General features: G+C 36.8%; 1 protein-coding gene across 33 annotated transcripts in view; it reads left to right on the forward strand.

Moving 5' to 3' along the window:
* The window catches only part of GULP1 (GULP PTB domain containing engulfment adaptor 1), a 274,031-nt gene that overhangs the window by 88,797 nt on the left and 159,761 nt on the right, over positions 1-25,473 (forward strand). For 21 of the 33 annotated variants that reach the window (XM_045480463.1, XM_045480465.1, XM_045480487.1 and 18 more), the window contains one exon: positions 1,612-1,740. The exons of 10 other annotated variants lie outside the window; for them this stretch is intronic. The gene's annotated coding sequence lies outside the window, so the exon portion shown is untranslated. The remainder of the gene's footprint in view (positions 1-1,611; positions 1,741-25,473) is intronic. 2 more of the 33 variants (XM_045480466.1, XM_045480484.1) reach the window with 1 other exon arrangement.

Here is a 25,473-nt window from a genome sequence, read left to right on the forward strand (position 1 = left end):
AATTGCACAATTGTTGTCTTTTGTGGTAGGTGTTGTTGACGATCTGTCTATAATCCCATTCCTTTAGCATCTCCCAAACAAACTTATTTACTTGAATCATTACCTCAGAGTTTGCCTCCAGGGCTACCTAAATTAAGATCCTTTCTTTGTTTTTAAAGTTATATTAGAAAATGAAAAGGAATGGAGTCAACAAATAGAATTCTAAATAAAATTGTAGTTAAGAGGAAAAAAGATAGTGTTGAGAATATTCACATGGCTTAGATACAGAGAGGCAGAAATAAAGTGTTTGAGATGTGTCTTTAGTCTATAATTTGAAAAAGTCAGAAATACAGATTTGGCTTTACATGGTCTGTATCAAAGTTACGGGGGGAAGCAGTACAAAAGAGTGAGATACGTTTTTGTATTTTTGCTAAAACAAAACAAAAAACAGTTGTTTTAGCAAGAAGAGATACTATATGGTGAATATTTTTGCTAGTATTTGAATTTATATCAGAGGTATATTTGTTGACCAAATTAAGGGAAGACATAATTTCTGTTGCATCTGTAGAGACTTTTCCTTTCATCTGTTGGAATAAAAATGTAAAAATCTTAATCAGCTGCTGTCTGTTCTAGTTGAGTATGAGAATGAATAGGATAAGTTCTCTAAAAGCTTCTCCATGGCAGTTGAAGTGGAATGAAAGTTAAAATAGATCAGAGCTTTCTAAAATTCTGTTTCAACTTCTTTTTTTTTTTTTAATTTTTTTTTTTAACCTTTATTTATTTTTGAGACAGAGAGAGACAGAGCATGAACAGGGGAGGGTCAGAGAGAGAGGGAGACACAGAATCTGAAACAGGCTCCAGGCTCTGAGCCACCAGCACAGAGCCCGACGCGGGGCTTGAACTCACGAACCACTAGATCATGACCTGAGCCGAAGTCAGACGCTTAACCTACTGAGCCACCCAGGTGCCCCTGTTTCAACTTCTTAATCAGGGACAGAGTGTGCTCTTGGTTAATCTAATTAGCTGATAAGTGAAGGCCATAGCTGGGGCTAGCTGTGCAGCCTGAGAGGGGAAGGGTATATTGTCAACCTACCATCACTGTGCTTTGATAGTAACATATTCATGAGTTAAAACACTTAACCTATTATCTAGGAATTTGGGCATTTGATCTTATCTAGCAATCTGTTACTCTACCTTTTAAAAAAAATGTCCACTTTACCATTGTTATTTTTTTTAAGTTTATTTATTTATTTTGAAAGAGAGAGAGAGAGAGAGAGAGAGAGAGAGAGCTCACACGCACACACACATGAACGGGGGAAGGGCAGACAGAGAAGGAAAGAGAGAATCCCAAGCAGGCTCCACACAGTCAGCTGGGAGCCCGAAGTGGGGCTTGAACTCACAAACCATGAGATCAAGACCTTAGCCAAAATCAAGAATTGGTTGCCTAACTGACTGAGCCACCCAGGCAACCCCATTTTTTTGTTTTTGTTTTTGTTTTTAGGTAACTTTCTTGAACTTCCACAAGAAACATACTTAGAATTTTAGAATATGTGTTATAACATCTAAATTAAAACACATATAAATATAATTATTGATTAAATCTACTAAGTCCAATTTTAATTTTATTTTTAGTCATATGTGATTCCATCTGATATACATAGGAGAGAAAGTGACTGAAGAACTCAGATGGCAACTATATGATTGAAACTATTCAAAGTCAAACAGCTGCATATTCTTTCAACTATATCCGAGCGTACTCAGGTAAGAATAAGTGATTGTTTATATACTTAACACCATTTCAAAAATAGATTCGAAACTATAAAAAGTGTTTTTATTTTGTGCCTAAATTGAAAAAGATAGTTTTATTACAGAAAGTGGTAAAATACATAAGCAAAATAAAAGTAAAAACACAAATGAGCCTGTTTTTATAAAAGTAACTCCTATTATCATTTTGTTCTAGATCATTTAATTCTTTGTGTCGGTTTTTCCCTTTAAACAAAGTGGGGATAATGTATATATTCTTTGTTGAATTTCTTTATTATTTTTATAACAAACCTATTTTGTTATGAAAATATGAATGTTCCACATTTTTTATATCTGCTGATAAAAACAAATGATTTTAAAGTATTTTTTAGATTGTGTTTATCATCAGATGGTATCTTTATAGATAGATTGATATGTTTATCACTCACTTTGCATTAGTAGAGTTATGAAAATTAGCATCACTAGCTCAGTGACTCTAATATATATATTTTTAAATATATTTTTTAAAGTTTATTTATTTTGAGAGAGAGTAGGGGAGGGGCAGAGAGACAGGGAGACAGAGGATCTCAAGCAGGCTCTGTGCTTGTCAGTGCAGGGCCCAATGCAGGGCTCGAGCTCATGAACTGTGAGATCATGACCTGAGCCGAAATCAAGTGTGGGATGCTTAGCCAACTGAGCCATCCAGATGCCCAAAGGCTATAATATTTTAAAGGCTTTTTATTATTTCTGAACTTACCTCCAGAAGGTAGTAATGAGTTACAGTTTTCAATAGCAATTTTTGAAAATGTTTGTTGATCCATGACTTAAAATATTTTCATTCTAAGAAATTCCCTAACTGAACTTAGCTTGTGTTGAAGAAAAAATTCAAAATTAAGTCAATATTCTAAGTTTTTCTTTTAAGCAGTAGTATCCTCTACTCACATATACTCAGCCAATATATCCTTTAGATAACTAATCCCAAAAGAAAATTGAATGTTATATATGTATAATTTTTCTACACTGTCTAAAAATACAATCTTTAGAAATTATAACAAATATATTTTATTCAATTAGTTATTTATTGAAAATTTATTATTGTACTAAGCACTGTGAATATTTTATTATTATTGATGGTGGTGGTGATGGTAGCCATTTAGGGCAGGAAGGTATAGAATATTTCTTGCCTCTTTTATTTTTAATAAAATGTGGCAAGATAAGAAGCATATTTCATTTCCTTAGGTACAAGTAGGATGCGCTAAGTGCCAAGAACACTTCACAAATGAGAGACCAGTTGAATTGTGCTTTTTAGAGTAGGTAGAACTTTGGTGGGTGAACATTTAAATGGAGGGCCAAGGGGTGCCTGGGCGGCTCAGTCGGTTAAGCGTCCAACTTCAGCTCAGGTCACGATCTCAGGTCACGATCTCGTGGTCCGTGAGTTCGAGCCCCGCGTCGGGCTCTGGGCTGATGGCTGAGCCTGGAGCCTGCTTCCGATTCTGTGTCTCCCTCTCTCTCTGACCCTCCCCCATTCATGCTCTGTCTCTCTCTGTCTCAAAAAAATAAATAAACTTAAAAAAAAATTTTTTTAAATAAAAAAATAAATGGAGGGCCAAGTTGGAGCCAAGATACACAGCTGAGAAAGAATGGGGGATATTCAGGAAATAGGAAAGATAAGGTAGATATAGCAGAGTGATGGGAAATATGTTCTGTATTTTGATTTCTATACTTAGGAATTTATATGTCATCATTATATGATGAGGGAACAATTGCAGGGGAATGAGATGGTCCATGTAGTCCTTTAAGAAGCTTAATCTAGAAAGGATATGTATGTCTGACTAATGAAGGGAGAGCAAACCCAAAGGAAGGGAGAATGATTCATAGACTTTTCCTTTCATTTTCATCAGCATTTGTTAAACACTTGCTATTTGCCAGGCACTTGAGGAACTTGAAGAACTGTAGAAAAAAAGATGAAGACATAATCTTCATTCCTGAGGAGCTAATCCTGTAGGGGATGAGACACGCATGACCAACAAATGAATATAATACACCACGATAGTGTAACAGTTGAATCACATTTTAATTAATTAATTAATTAATTTTTATTTTAAGAGAGAGTGAGAGCAAGAGTGGGGGAAGATGGGCAGAGAGAGAGAGAGAGAGGGAGAGACTCTTAAGGAGGCTCTACACTCAGCACAGAGCCTGACATGGGGCTTCATCTCAAGACCCTGGGATCATGATCTGAGCCGAAATTGAGTCAGACATTCAACCAACTGTATCACTTAGGATCCCCTGAATTACATTTTTAAACAGACTAGCTGGTAGCTAACTATGTTGAGATGCAGGTACTAGGTTATCAACTGGTAAGGTTTTCCCAAAGATATCAAATCTGAGCAAGGTTACCCACGAAGAATCAATGTTTCTAAACGTTCCAAGGATTCAAACAAGAAGCAATGGAAATTTTATCTAGGGTGAGAGTAGTATATAAAATAAAAGGCAGTGGTATGAGTGCTGGGAGATTCAAGGGAGGGTCTTTTATGTTAGGCAAGTGGAGCATGTTATGGCATTAACAGAAATAAGGAAACTATGGCAAAAGTGAGATTTTTGTGTTGGTAAAATTCTAAGTTTGGTTTTGATTTTGAATACCAAGGATTTTTCTGTCCTCCTGTCTCACTGTGTTTTGTTTATAGCTTTCATTGTAATTCCTTATATAATTGAGTATTCGTGTTTTAATTATTAAAAGTAATTTGAGTTTCCTTAAAATGAAAGTACAAGGACAATAAGAATAAAAACCAGTTACACCAAGCAAAACATGAAATATGAAATAAAGATTCATAACCACTATGTGTATAATTTAGGTTTAGCCTTTCCAGCAGCAGCAGAAGTGGATATATGTTCTTGCCCTAAAAGCTTAGATAAATTTATTATAGGAGTCTTAGTGTAATGGAAAGTGTCCTTACCACTTAGAGGTGCCTTAAATTTTGCGTTGAAAATTTGAAAGTTGAAAGGAAGGGAACTCTGTTAATTTATACTTATAGGTAGGTCAGTTTGTGGAAGTTAAGAATTCAGTTTCTCCAGGAAGTCTGCTTGGACTTGTGGAACCTGGATGAGATCCTTCTTCTATGTGCTGTGTCCTCTTAACCCAGTTTACATTCTTCTGTCATACCATGCATTGTGGTCTTGTCTGTCATTCCCTGAGACTATAAGATTCCTGAGGATCGGTTCGTCCTTTATCATTACAGATACAGACTTAGATCTAAATAAAACCCATCACAATGTTTGTTTTATAGAGGATACTTTATAAATATTTCTTAAATGCTAAAATGAATCATTTCCATGGCTAGTCTTAATTATTGTTGACCCAGCTTAGACATTTTTGTGAGCTCCGTATTAGTTTTCTATTGCTGTATGATAGATCACATCAAAACTTAGCAGCTTAAAACAGTGCTTATGTGTTGTCTCAGAGTTTATGGACACAGTTTAGCTGGCACCTCTGGCTCCAGGTAGCTCATCATGTTGTAGTCGTGCTATCAAGCTGGAGCTACAGTCATTTCAGAGTTCATCTGGGGCTGAAGAGTCCACTTCCAGACTCAGCTGCCTCATCATATGGAAGCTCGTTTTTCCTGGGACAAGCAACACAAGAGAAAGCAAAAGTGAGCATGACTATGGAAACAACGTTCCTTTACAACCAAAGCTGGGAAGTATCATCCCGTGTGTAGTGAGTTGAGTGATGGCCCCCCAAAACATGTGTTCAAGTCCTAACCTGTGGTACTTGTGAATATGACATTATTTGGAAAGATTCTTTGAAGATGTAATTAAACTAAGGATCTTGAGTACAAGCATCCTGGATTAACTAGATGAGCCCTAAATCTAAGGACATGTGTTCTTATGAGAGAAGACTCTGTGAAGACAGAGGCAAGGACTGGTATGATGCAACCACAAGTCAAGGACCACCTGGAGCTGCCAGAAACTGGAAGAGGCAAGGAACAATATCTTCCCTATGGGCCTTTAGAGGAAGTGTAGCCTTTCTGATACCTTGATTTCAGTTCTGGCCTCCAAAACTCTGACAGAATCCATTTCTGTTGTTTCATGCCATCCAGTTTGTGGTAATTTGTCATGGCAGCCACAGGAAACTAATATACTACCACTTCTGCAGTTTTCTGTATTTTGGAAGTGAGTCATAGGTCCAGCCCGCATTCAGGGGCAGGGGATCACAAAAGGACATCAACACCAGGAGACAGAGATTATTGGAAGCCATCTTAGAAGCTGCCTATTCCATCAGATTTCTAGATACTTCCATTTGTTTGGTGTATCTATGTAGATGGACCCAACATAACAGGTTATAACAGATTATAATCGTCTCATATTCTTAACAAGAATCTGACTTTTTTTTCTTTTTGTAGTTTCTACCTCTCCAGTTAGAACTACTATTCATTTGGAGAGTCAAATTGGAAAACTTAGAGTCAATTTGAATTCCTTCTTTATTTGTTAATACCCAGGACTTGTCAATGATTAACCAGTCTTTTTCATTCTATTCCTTAAATTTTTCTCACTTATCTCTTTCTTTGCAATCTCTCTTCTACTGATTACAGGCTTCTATGATTTCGAAACCAGCAGAATAACTGCTAAGCAGTCAAACTGTTTCTGAGCTTTTCCCCTGCAAACCTTTCCCTGCAAAGAGGCTTTTGAAAACCCAAATAGGATTATGCCGTTCTCTTCCTTTATGTAACATTCTCAGGGAATAGGACACCCTTGTGATCTTGATCTTGATTTTATAAAATTCAAGCTTCACTTTAATCATTCCTTATGTAGATCTATAAAATTATATAGAAACTTCCAAATATATTGTGTCCTTTCATTTTTGCTTGCCATTGTCTGGGATTCTCTTTCTCTGAGAATCAAATAGGTGTTTATTTGTTTGTTGTCTTTTGCAACTAGCAGAATGTCTAATTAATCATGACCAGGACTGAATAGGTCTTCATCTTTTGTAAACTAATGTTACAGAAGAAAGAGTTGAAGAGTTGAAGAGGTCTAACATCAATAAAATGGCTAAACTGACAGATTAGCCTAAGATGGAAACAAATGAAAGAGAAAGGGAAATTATGGACTGATCGTGCAGCAGGACTGGAAAATTTAATGGTAGGGTGAAGGCAAATGCATGTTTGATGTAAATGTGCAGAAGTAGAAAGTCAAGTAAGCATGACAGAAAGGGAAAGTTTAGTTTTGAGATCATAAATGAAGTTTAGATTCAAATGTGAGTGTATTGTGGTTTTAAGTTTTTAGGAGTATTAAAATACACATCCTCGTGGACATTACAATCTATTAGGCAGAAAGTGTGAGGAACATAATGTAGTCGTTCAAGAGAGTGAGGGGTAGAATAAAGATGACAAATAGGTAATGCAATGTTAAGAAAGTAGCAGAAAGGAAATAGAAATCGAATTTCTTCTGCCCCTTTCCGTTGTAATGAATAGGATGAAAGCACTCTTAGCTGAAGAAAGTCTCTAAGGAGATCCTTCAGTGGAGAGCTAATTCAAATCCTATTCAGGAGATGTATTATGGGTTATCAGAATTTAAAAATACAAAAGAAAATAACCTTTAAGCCATTGAAGAAATTGAAGAAAACCATTTTGCTGCCACTGATCTTTGGCTGTACGTTTAAAATTGATGTTCAGTCTATATATGTAAATTATACTTATGTGCCAATAATTAATGATTTCAAATTAATCTTTACCCATATAATAACATTAATTTTCATTTAATGAAGAAACTTGAAGGAAAAAAATGTTCTGTATATTTATGTAATTTGTAATTGTAATGAACGGCTTCTTTATAAATTAATAGCTATTTGAATAGAATAGTGAAACCTAGCAAAGTGGTTGTTTATCAAATATGTTGGTTCTCTGTGTTGCAGAGTGGTCAACTATGGGCCTTTTAATGTGAACTAATAATTGCAGTTTTAAGAGTATCATATATTATACCAAAGCTTTTACTTCTTTAGGGGTAACATTCTTTATAAAATGTTTTAATTTGCTTTTTAAGGCATGATTTACATTGAGAAAGTCTAGTTCAGTGAAAAAATTTTAAAAAGTGTTTAAAAGGATAATTTTTTATACATAAAGACAGAAATAAATGAAGGAGAAGAATAGGATTTACATTAATATGTGCAATGCATGAAGAAATGGAAATGGCTGCCTCAGAGAAGGAAACTGGCAAATCATGAATTTTAAATTATATGGTTCATCAATTAGGTGGCCTGACAATCTAAGCTGGAAACGTTTTGGTCAGGTGACCATCTGTGACAGAACACCTATTTATACAAGCGATCTGTACTTAGTAGTAATCACATCTACATTTGAAGAGTCTCTGTCAACTACTGTTCTTGGATTGCAAGTAACAGAAATGAGTTCTGGGTACTTAAAGCAAAAAAGGCAGTCTGCTGAAAGGATTGGAGTTAGTTCATAGAATCAGAAGGTAATCAGACAAAATCATTTTTAGGAGAGAGAGGAGCCAGAACCATTCCAGGGGTCTAGAAAGCAGGAAGTGGAAGGAGACTGAAGCAGACTGCCAGGCAGCTGAATCTGGTCCAATCCTGCATTTCGGTGCTATTCTTCCCACATTCACAAAGGGCGTCTGCATGGCTGAGTTTGAATTATTTGCCCTCTGCCAGCAACCGTAGCACTTGATTAACAATTCTCGGGAGACTGTGTACTCATGGAAAGGATAGGCTCCAAAAGGAACCTCAAAGTTTTGAGACCAGGATGGGGAATAGATATGGGGCAGTAAAAGCCATAGATATTTGCTAAAACCCTTCTTCAGACTCTAATGGGTCAAATAATAAAGATTTTGCAAGGAAAATGAACATAAATAATAGTATTACTGAGGTTTCAGTAGATATCTACTATTATGAAAAATTTATTTATTCTTTCTTTTATGCATATGTTTATTAATTGCCTGTCATGTGTCAATTGCTATACTTAGCAATGAATATGAAACTGAAAGAATTAGTTCTTGCTTTAAACAGAGTTTATAGTTTAGAGATAATTGAAATACTACAATTCAAGGGCACCTGAATGGTTCAGTTGGTTAAGCTTCCAACTCTTGATTTTTGGCTCACAGTTCATGGGAACGAGCCCCGCATCAGGCTCTGTGCTGACAGTGTGGAGCCTGCTTGGGATTCTCTCTCTCCCCCAACTCTCTCTCTCTCTCTGTCTCTCTCTCTCTCTCTGTGTCCCTCCCCCACTCTTAAAATAAATAAATAAACATTTTAAAATATAGAAATGTGGCAATTCATATATTGCAATAATTTTAAGGTAGAAAGTAGATAAGATTCCTAGGATGACTATAGCAAAGAACCACAAACTAGGCAGTTTAAAACAATAACAATTCTAGAGACTAGAAGTCTGAAATCAAGGTGTCAGTAGGGTCAAACTCCCTGCAAAGACTCTAGAAGAGGATTCTTCTTTGTTTCTAGCTTCTGGTGACTCCTGGTATTCCTGGACTTGTTGCAGCATAAATAAATTCTGGCTCCATCTTGTCTGCATGGCCTTCCTCTCTGTGTGTCTCTGGGTGTGCTTCTCCTCTCCTCTTCTTACAAATATACCAGTCGTTGGATTTAGGGTCCATCCTAAAATCCAGGATGATTTTATCTCTGATTACATCTGCAAGGACCCTAGTTCCAAAGAAGATCAATGTTGAAGTTCTGAGTGAACATGAATTTTGTAGAGATGCTGTTTTACCACTGTAGGAGGGTATAGGATACTATTCCTGGTGGAGTCCCTGAGCCTATACTTGGGGTATGCCAGAGAAGGCTACCTAAAGGAAATAATGTCTAAACTAAGGGTGAATGTTCAGTCAGAAGGCACCGGATATGTAGTGGACCCTGCAAGCATTTATGAAAAAGCATAGTTCATTAGAAGAACTGAAAGCAGTTCAGTATAGCTGGCGCAAAAAATGCCCAGGGCTGGATAAGGTGCGAAGAGGAGAGATGAATGCAAGGAAGTTAATGGGACACGTGAAAAGGGAGCTTGTAAGGAATATGACATTATCATGAACGTAGTGGAGAACCACCAGAGGGAACTAAGCAGGTGAACAACCACATCAGATTTCTATTTTACAGAAACCGTTAGGGGTGCAGTGTGGAGATGAGAAATGTTTGAACAATGCTGGAGAAAGAAAAGCCAGCGAGGCAACTGTGCAGTAATCTGGGTTTGAAATAATGGGGGCTTGGTGAAGGAGATGCTGGTGGTGGAATGGAGGAAAGAAAATAACTGTAATTCTGATACGTTGAACACTAGGAATTGATTTTGTATGAATTATAGGCAAAGTATGATGGCCCAGGTCCTAGCTTCTAGGACTGTGGATGATGGTTATAGGTGCTGAGATTGGAAATGAGAGAGAGAGAGAGAGAGAGAGAGAGAGAGAGAGAGATGGACACAGGGACAGAGACCTGGGAACAAACTAATGGATTCAGTTTGTGTATTTTCAGGTTTTTTATTTTATTTTATTTTTTAATTTTTTTTAACGTTTTATTTATTTTTGAGACAGGGAGAGACAGAGCAAGAACAGGGGAGAGTCAGACAGAGAGAGACACAGAATCTGAAACAGGCTCCAGGCTCTGAGCTGTCAGCACAGAGCCTGACGCGGGGCTCGAACTCACGGACCGCGAGATCATGACCTGAGCCGAAGTCGGCCGCTTAACCGACTGAGCCACCCAGGTGCCCCTATTTTCAGGTTTTAAAAAAAAAAAAAATGTTTATTTATTTATTTTGAGAGAGCAAGAGAGAGAGCATGGGCGCACATGAGTGGGCGAGCGGCAGAGAGAGAGGGAGAGAACGAATCCCAAGCAGCCTCCGTGCTCACGAGTAAGATCATGACCTGAGCCAAAACCAATGCTTAACCTACTGAACTATCCAGGCACACCTGTATATTTTCAGTTTTGACTGCTGTAGTGCTTCTAAATGAGTATGTTCAAAAAACAGTTGTCTGTATGGGACAGGTCCTGTTGAGGAAGGAAATCTGAGAACATAAATGATACCTGAAATTGTTGGGTGTATTTGAAAAACCTTTTTTTTAGCCTATTACTATATCCAACAAAGGAGGATTATGCAGAGTGAAATACTGACATTTAGAAATAATATTTACTTACCATTTATGACAACATGGAAGGATCTAGAGGGTATTATGTAAAGTGAAATAAGTCAAACAGAGAAAGACAAATACCTTATTATGTCACTTATGTGCAAAATCTAAAAAACAAAACAAATGAACAAACAAAACAAAACAGAAACGGATGCATAAATACAGAGAACAAACTGGTGGTTGCTAGAGGGGAGGAGGATACAGGACCTGGGCAAAATAGGTGAAGGAGGTTAAGTACAAACTTCCAGTTATAAAAAAATAAATCGCATGGAAATAAAGTACAGAATGGGGAATAGAATCGATAATATTGTAATAACTCTGTATGGTAATGGATGGTAACTACACTTATGGTGAGCTTTTTGTAATGTATATAAATGTCAAATCACTATGTTGTACACCTGAAACTAATATAATATTCAGTTATGCTTCAATTAAAAAAGAGAAAGAATACTTAATGGCATATGAAAAAACCATTATAAAATGCAAACAGAACAAAAATGAGAAGAACAGACTGGGGACACACTGCTGTATCTATAGTAAGATCTCAACACTATATATCTGGCTACCTTTAATACTAAATACTCAAACTAAATGGATTTCTGTGTTAGCAATGGCTATTTCTGTGTGACTTTCATTTTATTACTTAAAACTTACTTTTTAAGTTTAGAGCGTCCAATGAGCATATACTACTTTTATAATCAGGAAAAAAAGAACAAAACACGTGTTTTTTTTGGGTAAATTTTAGCACACAAGCTGTACCTGAAATAGAATTTTTGTAGGATAGTATTTCTAAAAATAAGTAATTGATTTCAAGAATTGGGTATCTTTTGAAAGATAGGAGAAAAAAGAGTTGTGAGTAAAGAATTATACCACATGAGCAGGTATTTCCTAAAATACCTTGAACTATATCTGGGGATATGGATTGTATATCCTCAGCTTGGTTAAGTAGCCATTTGATAAATCAGGAGAAAAATTACTACTTTTGAACAAAAAGTAGAAAAAATATGCACATTGCAAACATTTTTCACTTGGTTTTGAAAACCATATTGGTGAAGAGCATTTTAATAAAACATGGAACTAGATCCTTTTATGTAAGTTGTCATCAGTAATCCCAGGTCATTTTATATAAGGTGATTAGACAACATTTCTGTGGAGATTTTACTAATTTCTGTAAGACTGAAGTGGTATTTAGATTTCTGGAATGCAAAATTAGAGCTTTAATATTAAATCTACTTTATTATATCTGAAGGTCGTGCTGTGAGAACAGAATATATTTGCATGTTCTTTTCTTTCCCACCCAGTTTCAGAATATTAAATAACTATTCCATTAACACATACTGGATGATATGAAGTTGCAATTAAAACTCTCAAGCCATCTTTAGGCTATTATTTACTTTTTTTAGAGTTACCAAGAGATAACACAGAGTAATTAATGCCTCATAATAATTTTAATAAAAGGCCAAATGCTGGCTAGTACCTGCAGAAAGGAAAACTATTTGACATTTATGTGGGTAGTATTTTTTTCTTTCAAATTTTGATAATTGCTTAAATAGCATTGTTTGCCTTGACTCATCAGTATAATTATTTGCTCATTCAAACCTGGGATGAAATATAAAAATTTTACTGTTTAAGGATAGTTCAAAATTCAAACATGCTTCAATTTGTTAATGACTATAAATTAAACAGACCTTCTTTCTTTAAAAATAGTTTTTAATAGCCACCTGGGTGGCTCAGTCGGGTAAGCATAAGACTTCAGCTCAGGTCATGATCTTACAGTTCATGGATCTGAGCCCTGTATTGGGCTCTGAGCAGACAGCTCAGAGCCTGGAGCCTGCTTCAGATTCTGTGTCTCCCTCTTTCTGCCTCTTCCCCACTTGTGCTCTCTCTCTCTCTCTCTCTCTCAAAACTAAAAATAAAAATAAACATTAAAAATAGTTTTGATTGAATAGATACGCTAGAAATAAATTTCTTGGTTAAATATTTTATAAGAAAATAGAGATAACAATAATTATAGAAAAGGAACATAAACTTACATTTCATTCATTTCAGTAGGGATTTTGACTGTTTCAAAGCAAGTTTATATCTCTTATATCATTTAGTTAGACTATCCTAAGAGTATTTTAGATGACTTGTCCTATGAAAAATTTGACTCAATACTATAAACCTGGGCAGCGCCTGGGTGGTTCAGTTAATGATTAAGTGTCCGACTTTGGCTCAGGTCATGATCTAGGGTTTGTGTGTTTGAGACCCACATTGGGCTCTGTGCTGATGCCTCAGAGCCTGGAGCCTACTTCGGATTCTGTGTCTCCCTCTCTGCCCTCCCTTGCTTGCACCCTGCCTCAATCTCTCTCAAAAACAAATAAACATTAAAAAAATTTTTTTTAAAGAATAAAACCTTGGAATTCTACTAGATAATAGTAGAATTTCTGCTTGGAATAGTCTGAAAGTCTGCTTAGAATTTATGGGCCTTTTCCCCCCATTCTTTTTTTTAAATTTTTTTTTTTTTTTCAACGTTTATTTATTTTTGGGACAGAGAGAGACAGAGCATGAACGGGGGAGGGGCAGAGAGAGAGGGAGACACAGAATCGGAAACAGGCTCCAGGCTCTGAGCCATCAGCCCAGAGCCCGACGCGGGGCTCGAACTCACGGACCGCGAGATCGTGACCTGGCTGAAGTCGGACGCTTAACCGACTGCGCCACCCAGGCGCCCCTTCCCCCCATTCTTAAGTGGAGTTTTCTAAACTCCTGAGTATCAAAAATCTGCCACAGGATCCTTAGCAACATTAATAATATTAACAATAGTGGCCAGCACTTAGATATTATATAGTTTGTGTCAGGCACTCTTCTAAGCTGTCTATACAACTGAACACATTTAATCCTCATATGGAAATTTTTAGGTAAAGAACTTGGTGTACAGATTAGAAAGTTTAGGCATAAAGAGATAAAGTAAACTTACCCAAGGTCAAATGGCAGAGATGAGATTAGAACCCAAGTAGAGTCCTTTTATCTACCACACTCTACTGCAAGAAAAAGATATGTATTAACATAAGAGAAAGTATTTTAATCCAAAAACATCAAACTACCTAATCAGCATTCCCTTGTCATCTTCTTGTGAGACAATCTGACATTCAGCTCTATGCTAGACACGCTACATATTTCATCTTCTCCCACAATTTTATGCCACCCACCCTCCTCATTTTTCATTCACTTCAAATCCTTTAACTCTACTCTTCTACCTAATATTCAGATTTATCCTTTTATTTACATGTTTTCTAGTATGTATCATTATAAAGAGATTCCAAAATAGACCTCTTATTTCATTTAGTTAGAAAGTATGAAAATAGCATTTTGAGATAGTTCTGTGCCCTAAGTTAACACTAATGCAAATAGCAATTGTAAGTTTTCAGGGTAATGAGATTGTTAAAAGAGCTTTTGAGGGGTGCCTGGGTGGCTCAGTTAAGCCTCTGACTCTTGATTTCAGCTCAGGTCATGGTCTCATGGTCCATGGGTTCCAGTCCCGTATTGGGCTGTGCACTGACAGTGTGGAGCCTGCTTGGGATTCTCTTTTTCCACCCTCCCTCAAAAACAAACAAACAAACAAACAAACAAACAAACAAACAAGGATGTCTGCATGGCTCACTCAGTTAACCATGACTCTTGGTTTCGGCTCAGGTCATGACCCCACAGTTTCTTAGATCAAGCTCTGTGTCAGGCTTTGCGCTGACAGAGTGGAACCTGCTTGGAATTCTCTCTCCTCTCTCTTCCCCTCCCCAACTCATACTTGCTCTCTCTCTCTCAAAATAAATAAACTTTAAAGCTAAATAAGTAAGTAAATAAATAAATAGAAGTGTTAAAAAAGAGCTTTTGATATCCTTTTTATATTTTAAACTTATACTTGATATAAAATTATATTTTGAGAGGAAAATTCTAGATTTTGTATTCTTTATGATAAACTAAGCATACACAGTAATATCCCACTTACAGTGACAAATTCCTGGATAGAACAGAAAATAAATATATATAATTCAGTTCAGAACTATGCTGGAAAGATAGAAAACCCTCATTAAGCCAAAAAGAGTGAGATCCAAAAAAGAATACACTGTCAGATTTGATTTTTCAGGTTTGAAAACCACAACTCAAGATAGGCATAGTGGAGGACTGTTAACCACAGGTGGGTGTGACACCAATAAATGCTCCATACTCAGAAATAGCAGGTTCCAGATACTTGTAGAAGCCCTGAGTCCAGGGATAAGTAACTAGTTGCTTAGTTGGGATATAGCAGAGGACTAATCAAGCATTCAAACCTGCAAACTCCCATTTATGTTCTGTGCCTCCAGACAATGATGATATGAGTGTGGATAAGAGAAAATCTGTGAAGTGGTCAGGTGATTAGCAGATAAGAAGAAGCAGGGAACTCAACTATCGGAGCGTCCTTTGTTCAGTGCGTGGCTCCGTTCCCCCACTCTCATTGGAGACAGACTACAGTACAATAAGTAGAGTGCGATTAATATAAAATAACAGAGGAACTTAAGAGATATTATTTGAATAGAGGAGAGTCGCGCAGAAATCAAGTGAATGAAAAATTTGATCATATTCCTTTAACCCTTTCAACTAGGCCAAAACATAAATGAGAAATCTTGCCACCTGAAGTTGCACTGTGTATTTAAAATATGAGAAATGGTGTTAACAATCAGGAATGAAGACCGAGAAGGAAGGTCATTATAGAAGTTTCATTTTTTTTTTTTTAATGTTTTATTTATTTTTGAGACAGGGAGAGACAGAGCCTGAACGGGGGAGGGTCAGAGAGAGAGGGAGACACAGAATCGGAAACAGGCTCCAGGCTCTGAGCTGTCAGCACAGAGCCCGACGCGGGGCTTGAACTCAGGGACAGTGAGATCGTGACCTGAGCTGAAGTCGGACACCCAACCGACTAAGCCACCCAGGCGCCCCAGAAGTTTCAAAACAAAACAAGTTATCTTTTGAGAATACTCTTTTTTGTTATTTTATTTTGTGTATTTCTTTTCAAAATTATAATATCTAATTTTTATAGTATGATGGGGCCAAGTATTTCAACACTGAAATTGTAGGAAAGATTTCAACCTCAAATGGTGTCATAACCAGAGTTTTAGTAAGTTATGTTCTGATAAGTATTAATAGCAGGGAGAAAACTTTTTTGCCTGTGTAGAATTTGAGGGTATTACTGTTCTCATTCCTGAAGAATAGTGGAAACAGTTTTGAAGAAAATAAACTCTTAAAAAATAAAGTGTTTGTGTACACCTTAAACTTATATGTCAAGTATAGCTCAAAAATGGATTAAAAAAACTAATTTGAATTCTAAGGAGTAAAGAAATGTACCTTTTTATTTCCACCCCACCCCTCATTTCAGAAATAAATAGAATCTACTTTAAAAAGTAGCCAATCGCACTCTAGTTTGTCAGCCTTTTACAATGGCTGGCTATGTATTCTGGGAATAGAGAGCTGGATGCATGTGTTTTTCTGTATAGTAAGGCATAGAGTCTGTTTTTCTTTCTCTTGAGCTTTGAAAGTTCCTAAAGAGTAGCACTGTTATTATTCCAAGGTTGTATTGTAGATTCTTAGTTTTTTAATGCTGGCTTATTTCTTTCAATTGCCAGACCTGGATATAGTGCTATTTGGATATTTAACATTATTCCCAAGCTTAACAGGTTTCCAGTCATACTCTTAGTATTTCATTGCAAACAAACCCTTTACATTTGTTTTGGGTAGTTTTTTCCCCTCTATGATACTGAGGAAACTCAAAATCTTTTGGATTCCTTTATTCTTTCCAATTTGCAGAATTGCTAGTTCATCTGTGTTTTTGGTAGTATGGAATTAAGCTGCTTCAGTGACAAGTAGGTATGATGGATTTGTATGATGTAGGAATAAAGACAATAATATATATTACTTAACATGTATTTTAAAACTATACTTATCTAGTGCCTGGAGTCATTGGTGTTTTTCATATATTGAATAGAGTAACTTGTTTTCTTCTTAAAAATAACTCTGTGTAAGAAACTTTATTTTTTTTTTGAGGTTCATTTATTTTGAGAGAGAGTGTGTGTGTATGTGGGGGCGGCGGGGGCGGGGGAAGAAGGGGCAGGGAAAGGAGAGAGAGAATCCCAAGCAGGCTCCAAACTGTCAGCATGGAGCCCTACTCTGGGCTCGAACTCATGAACTGTGAGATCATGACCTGAGCCAAAGTTGGATGATTAACCAACCAAGCCACCCAGGTGCTGCAAAATGTATCATTCTTCTCATTGTGCATATGAGGAAACTAAAGTCCAGAAAAATTAAGTGACTTTCCCTCAAACACCCAGCAAACATAGCACTGAAGACATGGTTCAACTCAGGTCCTTCTCACTGAATATTGGTCATTTTTGCCACGTATTCATTTTTTCACAGTACTTTTTTTTTCTAATTTTTATTTAATTTTGAGAGAGAATGAGCGTTAGCGGGGAAGGAGCAGAGAGAAGGGGATAGAGGATCTGAAGCAGGCTTCTTGCTGACAGCAGTGAGCTTGATGTGGGGCTTGAACTCTCAAACCGCGAGATCATGATTTGAGCGGAAGTCAGAAGCTCAGCCAACTGAGCCACCCAGGCGCCCCTCACAATACTTCCTAATAAACATTATTAGTGATGCATATTGCTGATATTTTCAGAGATAATATGAGACTCATAAGAGTGCAGTTTATGATCTGGCTTCTTATACTTTGCATCGATTCTCCTGCTTCAAGCCCTCTAGTAGACTGTAGATATTGGCATCTGAGGGCATTATCCCAGCCTTCCTAGGCAGGCGCTGTAAGTTGCTGGAATTGTTGGTTTCAGTGTGTACCTGTGCTGCCTAGTCTTGCTCTGAGATTATGCCCATTTGTTCGTTCACTCTTTCATTCTGCAAGATTGAGCAACTACCATGTGCCTGGCAATGTTTTAGGCACTGTGAGTTCAGTAGGAAACAAAGAAAACCCGCTACCTTCTGGGTTTTACTTTCCACTGTGAGGGCATTATTAAAGCCTCTTCCTCCTCACTTTCCATGACCTAGAATTGAGGATCCTCTTTAAAATAGAAACTTCGATTTTGGTTTTTTGCATATTTTAAAAATAAGATAACAATGGAAAATGCAATGAAATCATTGAGTACCTGTGCAATTACTGTGTTACAGGCTAGTCTGACCAACCCATAGAAACTGTTGGTTTTCAGGAAATGCCACCATTTTATAGCTTGACATTCCCATTCAAGTACAGAAGAATATATTCAGAACAGGAAGACCCCATAGAGGTGTCCATGCACAGTGTTTGGAAGCATTGACCTCTAACTGTGTTGTGGATTTAACTATCAGTACCTGCTCACTTCTAGCCGTCGACACTTGCACTTAGGCCATTCTCTCTGTCTGGGTTGTGTCTAACTACATCCCTTCCTTCAAGTACTTGATCATCTTCCTGCCTGTCTCCAAGTTTCACACATGTCCATTCCTGCTCATTGTGGGTTGGCCATGTTATGTTGCCAGAGTACTTCTATTAAGGACATCTGCTTAATTTGAGCAGATACCTGCTTTTCTAGTGCTTTTTAGAGCTTACCTTGATTATCATTTATCTTTCCCCTGTATTGGTTCCACATTGTTGGACCAAGATTTATGGAAGGCAATTTTATAAGAAAATGATGATTTGGCAAAACCTAATTAAGTATTATATTATTCCTTTTCATCTTTAATAAATATTTATAACCATTCCTTGTTTTTACTGATGATTAGCCTAATTCTGCATTTAAATGCAAAAGCATCACTTCTTTCGCCCTTCACTTTGAAGTCTTTGGGTAGGTTTCCAGTCATCTTTCAGTTTTTACAAAAGGCTCGAACTCCTTAGTGAGTTTGATTTAACAATTAATCTAAAACTGTATCAAGTCAGGTAAAGAAACTTTTCTTTGCTAGAAGACCTGTATCCGTTTCCTAGAACTGTTATCTATTCTTCCAGATCCATCTGGACATCACACTGCTGCTAAAATCCTGAACCTTGGGATTTTAGCAATTACTTTGCCTGCCTTCCCACCCCCTTCCTTTCAGACACCAAATCCTGTCCATTAAACCTTTTAACTATATTATATGTATTATAATATATAATATTATATATATAAATATATATATCTAATGATCTTTCCTTCTCAGGGATCAGCTTTGTCTTCCTATCGTTATCTTTTGCCTGAGCTGTAGTAACAGCCTTTTAACTTTTTTTCTAGTATCTCCTTTAATACAATGCATATATTAATATGCAAATTTAGAGGCCAATTTAATGTGTCCCAGCCTATTTAATTTTAATTTTAATTTTAATTTTTTAAGGTAGGCTTCATGCCCAGCACAGGGCCCAACACAGGGCTTGAACACACAACCCTGGGATCAAGACCTGAGCTGAGATCAACGGTCTGGTGCTTAACTGACGAGCTGAGCCACCCAGGTGTCCCCTCCTCCCACCAGCCAATTTTAGTTGCTTTTCATTGCAAGGCCTCCCTTGCCCCACAGGTTTCTTCAAGAGGCCTCATCTCTTCTTCAGTTGCATCTGTGGTCTTTTCTTCTGTTTCTCTCTACTTTTCATCCTTATTGGTCTCTTTTCAGTTCTTTGAAAGTCATGTCTTCATACCTTTACATCTTTGTACACCATGTTCTTTCTCACTAAACTTTACCTATAGCTTTCAAATTGTAGCTTAAATATTACTTCCTTAGACAAGGTCTTGGTTTTTTATACTGGTTAAGGTTCTCTTGTAACACGCTACCATGGCATTCTTTTTAAAAGATCTCTCATTACATGTGGCATTTTTTCCCCAATATCTGTCTTTCCCGATAGTGTGTAAGCTCCATCAGTGTACAGGTTAATTCTGTCTTGTTCACTCATCGTATCATCTGCAATATAAATTTTCAGTTAATATTGTTTAAGTAGGGGACTGAATTAAGAATGCCTTGTTATTACTTTTAAAGATGGGTAATTTTTTGAGAGAAACAACTTTATCCCTTTGATGTGTCTTTTGGCCTTTCAAATTCTCTGACATTGTCTCTGAATAGAAGAAATGCATAATTTAAAAATCTAGATCTTCACCATGTGCACTAATTATGACTAAGTGTTAAAATAACTATTTTGGGGTAAATGGTATTGTGTAAATGAGTTATAATATTGGTTGAGAGATGTTTCTATTTCAACTTCCTTAAAAAACATGAAATTTATTTTAATGTGTCAAATATACTAAGTAAACACTGTTCGTGTTGTTTTCTAAGAAAAATGTGGTTTTGATTGATTTTTTATATGCTTCTAGTTGGTGACTAGTGTTTGTTATGTCTACTCCAATCTTTGCCATTCTCTTTGCAAAGAAGCTATGTGAATATATATTTTTAATTGAAATACTGACTGCAGCTATGACCCATTAGACAAATCATTTTTATGACTTATTAATGTGACTCTAGCAAGTAGGCACTTATTCTAAATTATGACACTTCAGCAATCTTCATTGGAAAAATAATAATTTGTGTATTTTTTAGAGCTTAATTTAGCAAGAAGTCAGTGAAGGATTTGAGAGATAAGATGCTAGCCCTCCCAGCATGTTCAAAAGAATGAAGAAGTCAGAAAGGCTAAAGGTGTCGGTAGCTTGGCAATTCCTCTGAGAACTCAACACTATTAATCATTAAAAGGAGTTTTTACAATATGTCAGGGGCTTCTAATTTCGTTCTATTCTAAAATAATATTTGTGACAGGAAGATAATTTCAGTTTCTGTCTTACTGAATCTATGTAAATTTTTTAATCACACAATGACAGAAATAGTTCTGGTCTTTTCAAAAAACAAACTTTATATAATTAGAGTCATTAACAGTTTCTTAAGTGGAATTAATTTGCATGACTGTTTTATAATTCTGAACATAATTCTAGCAGCGAATGGGTGGTGTCTGAGGGCCTCTTGCAACTCCTTTGTAACAAACTATACTTTTTGGTTTTATGAAATAATATTGTATCAACAGTAAATATGTTACCATGTGGGATAAGTCTTAAGATATTGGATTGCAGTGTTTAAGGATGACTTTTAAAAGTACTTAAGAACTTAGACAAAGTTCACGTGTTTCATTTTGCAGTACCAGAATTACTTTACAAATAACTAAAATTCCTTGCTATAGATTAATATGATCCTGAGAATTTTCTCCATGTAGTGCTTTGGAACCTCTCATAGAATAAACAGTAAATCTAAGGAAATTATGAGTAAAGGGCACATTTGGGGGACTTTGTTTCTTTCTTTCTTTCTTTCTTTTAAGACTATAGCATGAAGGCTACTGGGCTTTCTATATCTCAGGGCTAGCTAGAATGATGTCTGATAAAATCTATTTCATCTGAGTAATGAAACAACTTTATCTCAGAAGACTATAGAGCTATATATATATCTGTCTGTGAAATGTAGCCCAGATACTGAGAAGTTTAATGATATTCTTGGGAATTGGCTTTTTTGAAGAGTCCCATGATAATTTGGAGAATGCAACACTTATTCTGCTGTCCTAGCAAATTTCAAAGGAAAGTAAGTTTGGATGAAGTGTCAACATCTGTCCAAATCCTTCGTCAGTCAGAACAAATCAGAAAGAAACATGTGTACATTTGGAGAAGGAAAGAATAGAAGAACGTGGAATATGCCCTTAGAAAATAAGTGGATGCATATAGATGAATTAAAGCTGCTGCTGATGTCAATTTTCTGACTGCCAGTCTCTTTCACGAGAGTCCAAATCCTCTCAGTTAAAGGTGAATTCCATGGTTCTGCAGAGTGATAAAACTAAACCAAGATGCCCCAGTGCTGTTACAGGAACACTGTTGATTTACAGAGCCCTTTTCTTTTCTTTCTTCTTTTTTTTAAATGTTTGTTTATTTTTGAGAGAGACAGAAAGAGAGAGAGAGCACGTGGGGGGAAGGGCAGAGAGAAAGGGAGACAGAATCTGAAGCAGGTTCCAGGCTCTGAGCTGTCAGCACAGAGCCTGACGCCAAGCTCAAAATCATAAACGGTGAGATCATGACCTGACCCGAAGTCAGAGGCTTAGCCAACTGAGCCACCCAGGCTCCCCTACTGAGCCCTTTTCTTTTCTTTTCTTTTCTTTTCTTTTCTTTTCTTTTCTTTTCTTTTCTTTTCTTTTCTTTTCTTTTCTTTTAATTTTTTTTAACGTTTATTTATTTTTGAGACAGAGAGACAGAGCATGAACAGGGGAGGAGCAGAGAGAGTGGGAGACACAGAATCTGAAACAGGCTCCAGGCTCTGAGCTGTCAGCACAGAGCCCAACGCGGGGCTCGAACTCACGGACCGTGAGATCATGACCTGAGCCGAAGTTGGACGCTTAACCGACCAAGCCACCCAGGCGCCCCTGAGCCCTTTTCTTAAGGAATCTTTTATCCATTCTGTGACTAGTTAATAATTGATAATAATTAATAATGAAAAAGGAAGGAAAGGTATGATCATTCAGAATAGACTGGGAAATGTACTTTAAAATTTGTATTGCGTTTATCTTTCCAGCATGTTTTGTTTGGCTAGCACTGTTTTCCTCTTTAAGATGAAGCTCCTTGTGTGCAGCTTTCCTGTCTTCATCCTTCCCTTCTCTCCCTTCCTCTTTCCCTCTCTTTCCCTCCTTTTCTTCTATTCTTCCTTTGCATGGGGGTAAGAGGCCCCTTTGGGGGTGATGAAAATATTTTACAATTAGGTTATGATAATGATTGCACAACTTTGTAAAATTCTAAAAAAAAAACCCATCGCATTGTATATGTTCATATGAGTAAATGTTGTGGTATTTAAATTGTGTATCAAGTAGGCTGTTTTTCAAAAATGAAATGCCAACCAGAGGTTAACTAAGGTGACTGGAGTAAGTAAAGTACAAGGACAGTAGCCTCATCTTATCTCAGATTGATTACAACAAATCACAAGGCTAGACACTCAGCGTCAGGACTCAATTGGTATGTCCTTTCTGTTCTTAACCATCTTGTGCTTTTGAGTTTTGTGATGGAAGAGATGGACTGACAATCAGAAAATTGGCATCAGTCACAGCTTTAATTCACCTACATCAATTTGTGGGCTTTGTGTCCTACATCCTGAGAAGGGAGACTGTCAGTGGTAATTCAGAGACAGGAATTGTCCTTTCTAAAGATAAGCCACAGGACAACAAGCACTTGAATATACAGTATTCAGCTGAAAAGTGAATAAAAAGCACACAAAGCACTGAACTGCATTTAATCAGAGATAGTTGGATAAATGTATTTGAACACTTGTTTTTAAAGTCTAGTAGGCTTTGTTCATTCTTAAGTAATTGCTAGATCACAATGGCAAAGATTGGGTTTTTGAAAAAAATATAATTTCTGTTTTCGAGAAAGTTTTGGCCGCTTAAAAAGTAGTCTTTGTCTGCTTCAGGAACCTTCAGGATCCTTAACAGTTAAACCACACTGTAAAACCAGGACGGACAGTGAGAATCCATGCAATCAGATTACATGTAGTGTTCCACAAATGCAAAGTTGTTTTCTGTTTTTCTTTCTTTTTTTTTAATAAGTGTTTATTTAAATTCCAGTTAGTTAACACACAGTATAATATTAGTTTCAGATCTACAATATGGTGATTTAACACATGCATACATGACTCTGGGCTCAGTGCTCATTGCAAGTGTGCTCCGTAATCCTGTCACCTATTTAACCCATTCCCCCCACCATGCCCCACCCCCACTCCGGCTCTGGTAACTATCAGTTTGTTCTCTTTAGTTAAGAGTCTGTTTCTTGGTATGTCTCTCTCTCTCTCTCTCTCTCTCTCTCTCTCTCTCTCTGTGTGTGTATCTGTCTCTGTCTCTCTGTTGTTTGTTTGTTTTGTTTTCACCTCTGGAAGATTTTGTTTTTATTGTTCTGTCAAAGCATTGTCAATTTGGTTGTTTTAGCTGCCTCATCTCCCTCATGACAGGAAATTCTTTTCCCCATGTCTCTTATGGCATAAGGGTTGCTTTTTAATTGATTGTGAATGTTTCACAGGGAACCCTGGAAGTTTTAAAGCATGGATCAGTGGAATATGAAGAATTGTTCATCTTTGTTCAAACTAGTGCTATTTGCTAGACTTGCCCAATACATTCTTTGTCACTTCCTATGCCAGAAGTTTTCTACATGCTTTAGATTATTGGAATAGCTCAGGTGATCTTTGTTAGCAGGAAAGAAGATATATTTTTTACAGAAAAATTTTTAATGTTTATTTTTGAGAGAGAGAGAGAGAGAGAGTGTGTGTGTGTGCAAGTGGGAAAGGTGCAGGCAGAGGGGAAGACAAAGAATCTGAAGCAGACTCTGGACTCGCAGCTGTCAGCACAGAGCGTGACGTGGGTCTCGAACTCACGAACCGTTAGATCATGACCTGAGGAGGAGTTGGATGCTCAACCTTGGTGCCCCAGAAGATACATTTTTATAATGACTTTTTAATTTTTGAGAGAGAGAGAGAGGATGTAAGTGAGAGAGGGAGAGAGAGAAAGAGAGAGAATCCAAAGCAGTCTCTGCAATGACTTGAGGCTCAGTCTTGATCTCGCAAACTGTGAGATCATGACCTGAGCCAAAATCAAGAGTTGGACGCTTAACAAACCACACAGGTGCCCCAGAAAGAGGATACATTTTAACAGTTTTTCCACTGGTAACAACTATACACTGTAATTTATTCCAATTAGTTAAAAATAGCAAAAGAAATCACTATATAATGTCTAGAGAATTGGTTCATATTTATTCAATTCTACTGTCGTTTTTTAAAAATTATTTTCGCTTCATTTAAAAATCCTATTCTCTTGTAAAAGATAAGCAAATGCAATCTTTTTTAAAAGTTTATTTATTTTTGAGAGAGAGAAAGAGAAGATTTGAATGGGGGAGGAGCAGAGAGAGAGGGGAACCGAGGATCCAAAGTGCGCTCTGTGCTGACAGCAGACAGCCCGATGTGGGGCTTGAACTCAACATCGAGATCATGAGCTGAAGTCAAACACTTAACCAAATGAGCTACTCAGGTACCCCCAAGCATATCTAATCTTAATGAAAGTTTGGTTTAATGGAAGTTTGACTTTATGGAAACAGTTGTTTAAAATAACAATTAATTTGGGCTCTGTGCTGACAGCTCAGAGCCTGGAGCCTGTTTTGGATTCTGTGTCTCCCTTTCTCTCTGCCCCTAACCCACTCACATTCTGTCTCTGTCTCTCTCAAAAATAAATAAACATTAAAAAAATTTTTTTTAATAACAACTAAAAGGATCCTTACTGATTATTTAGTCTCACCTTCTTATTGACAAAGAGATTTGTTCCTTTAAAGAAGAGCTTGTATTTCCCCGATTTTGTAGATTTTGAATCAGCCAATAATAAATTTAAATCAATCCTATCCCTGTAAAAATTATAAATTTTAAATATGTGGAGTCCAAACTAATGGGATTTATATTTTAACTTGGAATGTTTGTGTGTGTGTGTGTGTGTGTGTGTGTGTGTGTGTGACCATGTGTGTGTGTTGTGGAAGGTTATAGGAATTATACAATGATAAAATGTCAATATACCAAAATGGATTTTTTTGCTTTGAAACATTTTTTACCGAAATTTCTGATTAAAAAGATGAGAATGGT

The sequence above is a fragment of the Leopardus geoffroyi genome, chromosome C1 (genome assembly GCF_018350155.1).
Source record: "Leopardus geoffroyi isolate Oge1 chromosome C1, O.geoffroyi_Oge1_pat1.0, whole genome shotgun sequence".
NCBI lineage: Eukaryota > Metazoa > Chordata > Mammalia > Carnivora > Felidae > Leopardus > Leopardus geoffroyi.